Raw genomic sequence first — 3909 nt, forward strand, 5'->3', positions numbered from 1 at the left:
TAATACCACTGTGGGATCTCCGGAGAGTAGAAAGGGGAATTATCTGGAAATATTAACCAGCTTTAGGAGAAGGCAAGTACTGGGGGGGGGGGGTGCAGCATGAGTGGTGACAGGCAGGATGGGAAGTGGGGCTGCAGTGAGCTGGATCTGGCTCCAGAGGAGCCTTGTCAGCCAGGCTAAGGTGCTGGGACAGTCACCCTGTGAACTGGGGGAAGAAGGAAGACCACCAGGGAGCTGTAAGCAAGGATGGGATTGCATCTGAGCTTCAAGGAACTCAGGCCGATGTCCCAAGGAAGGAGATCACAGCAGAGCCTGAGGATCCGAGGGTGGCAGGTGGATAAGCTAGCCGGTGACAACACAGGCAGGGCTCAGAGAGAGGCAACATGGACAGTGAGAAGCGTTGAGCAGAAGAGGCATTTGCAAGTGGAAATGCCAGGACTGTGGCTGGCTTGGGGGTGGGGAGTCAACCAAAAGGACATCAGCTGTCTGAGAGGCGAGGGGAAATCCATGCAAGGCAAGAGCATCCCATGAACACACACCGTGGAGGGGCAGAGGGGACCCTGCCGTAGAGGAGGGACTGCATAGAACAGCACGGCGAGCCCTGCAACCAAGGGTGCCAAGCCCGATGGGGAGAGACAGCATCCTCCATCTGTTTGGATGAGGAATCAGTCTCTACCAGGGGACAGAACACCCCAGGTCATGCATCTCGTCTTGATAGAATGGGGAGTCGATTGCCAGTCTCCTGGGCACTGGCGGTACTCTGTGTGCCCCAGGACACAGCCTCTCCCTGGCAGACAGAGGGTCAGAGCTCAGACTGAGGAGCGGTGTGGCCACCCCTGGAGGAGGGGCAGCTCCTGCTTGGATCAGTGCTCTGAACCTCGGTCCCCGCAGGCAGTGCACACAGCAGAGCTGACCATGGATGAGAAAGGAGAAGAGGCCCAGGATACCTTGGGCTTCCAGGCCCTCCCCAGATCCCAGGCCCTCCCCAGGTCCCATGCCCCACCCTCTTTCATTTCAACCAGACTTTCCTGCTATTAATGTTTGAGGAAGGCAGTCGCAGCCTCCTCTTCATGGGGAAAGTGATGAATCCCATAGCAAAGCCATAGTCAGGTGGCCAGAGGACCTGCCTCCCTCCCCCTCTACCATCCTGGGCTCCTGAGGAGAAAGGAAAAACAAGACCGAAGTTTACTGAGCACACAGCTCATGGGTCTATCTTCTGGGCTTTGCACAAAACCCCTCTGAGTCATTATCCCCATTGCACAGATTAGCACACCAAGGTCCAGAACAGCTGCGCGATCACAAGCCAAACTCACTGCCCCAACACCAACATTTCTGGGAGGATCTGCAAATTCAGATCGCTCTCATGACCTTCTGGCAGCTTCACATCTGGACTTCCTCCTCTGCTTGCAGTTCTCTCATGCCCTGCTGCCTAAACCGTGGCAGACCTGTGTTCCTTTGGAGAAGTGGCTCAACGAAGCAGCAAATGCAGCCTTGTGAGGGTGTTTTGGTGCCACTGGGCCAGTGGTTCCCCCACATGACTTGGGGAACCCACTGTGAGTGGCGCAGGCGCCATCTGTGTGACATAGAGGGTAGGACTGTGTCATCAACACCACCTGCTGGCATCCAGCAGGCCCAGAGGTTTACGAGGGGCCAGCTGAGTTTCACATCCTTCCACAAGTGGTTGAGAAGGAAGCACTCAAGGAACTTCTCAGGTTCTCTTTGGCAAGAAAGACTACTTAATATTATTTGTGTTTGGAAGCACCTGCATGCCTCAACAATGCTCCTGCAAAGGCTAAGCCAGCCCGATGCTCCCTAGACCCAGTCCACCAGTCAGTCCTATGTAAATCTTCTGAGTAAACACCCACTGAGTACCTGATGTGTGTGAGGCATGGTCCTGAGGCTGAAAGGAACAGAGGAGGCAGTCCCATCCTCAAAGAGCTCGTCATGGAGGTGTGCACGGGGCACACCACCCACTGCAACCACTCCTGGTCTGGGATTGTAATATATTCTCTTTTGCTACAAATAGGATACATGTCCTCCCTGGGAGGCATGTCAAGTGGAATTTTAAGCTGAATGGTCAAGGAGCCCAGGTCGGCCAGAATCTGAATCATGATAACAAGATGGTAAAGGTGTAGCCTGAGGGCAAACTGGAGCCAGAAGATCACAGCAAGCTGGTGGGAGTCCGTGGGAACTCTGATCCCATAGTCATTGGGATCACTGACTACTATCACCAGCTACCCTGCCTCAGGTTCAAGTGTCGCCTCTCTGACCACCGCCTTCTTTCTTTCCAGCTCATTCCTTTTGGCACCCAACCCCAACAAGCCTTCAGCCCACTGGGATGCATGATCCATGGAGCCTACCAGTTACCCCCTCCCTCTCTTCCTCGGGCCCTGGCTTCCTCCTTGCCCTGCTTAAATCCCATAACCAGCTGTACCCTCAGCTCCTTTGCCCTTCTCTGTCTTTATCAAAACTCCCCAATTCTCCCCTTGCTCCAAGCCGACATGCAAATTGCTGAATATAGCTGACACTGATGGGTGTCATTTCAAATTCATGATCACTAAACCTCAAAAGAGGCCTTGATCCTAGGAGCAATCACTCTCTACATGAGCCCTTTTATTCTCCCACTGCCTTAAGTAAATACTTCATAACCTGGCTTTCATACCTTCACCTCTAACGCTTCCTGCCCCAAATCACTCTCAGATGATTACCTCATTTCCATTTTCCCTGGCAAAATATAGGCAATACTCATCTGCCCACCACCTGCAGCTCTGCTCATACCTCCACCTTTCCTTCTATCAGCATGGAGAATCTGGTTGTGCTCCTAGCCGAGGCCACCGCTTCACCTACAGCACTGGCTGTATTTTATTTTATATCACCCACACAAGGACACCACACCAGCAATCCTGCCCCTCCACCTCCTCAATCACAAATCCCCCCTATCTACTGGGCTTGTTCTATCAGGATGCAAACATGCTCCTATTTCTTCCATGAGATGGATGCATGCATGCATGCATAGATTAGGTATAGGTATATAGACACACACACGATGCTAGATATAGCCCACAAACATAGATGATAGATGATAGATAGATAGATAGATAGATAGATAGATAGATAGATAGATGATAGATATAGAAGTATAGATAAATATAATCACTCCCCACCCCCAGCATACACACCACTGTGGCCTATCAACATAGTGGAATACCAACAAAAAAAATATCTATTGATATGTGTACTACAATGTGGATAAATCTCAAAAACAATATGTTAAGTGAAAGAAGCCAGACCACTTCGATGATGAATGGATAAGGAAGATGTAGTCTGTATACAATGGAATATTCCTCAGCCATCAGAAAGGATGAATACCCACCATTTGCTTTGACGTGGGTGGAACTGGAGGGTATTATGCTGAGTGGAGTTAGTCAATCGAAGAAGGACAATCATCATATGGTTTCACTCATATGGGGAATATAAGAAATAGTGAAAGGGACTATAAGGGAAAGGAGGAGAATTGAATGGGGAAAAATTAGAGAGGGAGGCAAACCATGAGAGACTCCCAACTCTGGGAAACAAACAGAGGGTTGCAAAAGGGGAGGTGGATGGGGGTATGGGGTTACTGGGTGATAGGCACTGAGGAGGGCACTTGATGGGATGAGCATTGGCTGTTATAGTATATGTTGGCAAATTGAATTTAAATTTAAAAAAATAATAAGAATTTAAAAAAGAAAGAAGCCAGACCAAAAATATGTGATTCCACTTATACAAATTAACCAGAAAAGGCAAAAGTATGGAGCCATAAAGCAGATCAATGGTTGCCGACAGTTGGACATCAGAGTAAGAATTGATAGCAAAATGGTTTATGGGATTTTTTTTTATTTGTGGCAATGGAAATGATCCAAAACCTAA

This window comes from Vulpes lagopus, chromosome 6 (assembly GCF_018345385.1).
Source record: "Vulpes lagopus strain Blue_001 chromosome 6, ASM1834538v1, whole genome shotgun sequence".
In the NCBI taxonomy this organism is placed as follows: domain Eukaryota; kingdom Metazoa; phylum Chordata; class Mammalia; order Carnivora; family Canidae; genus Vulpes; species Vulpes lagopus.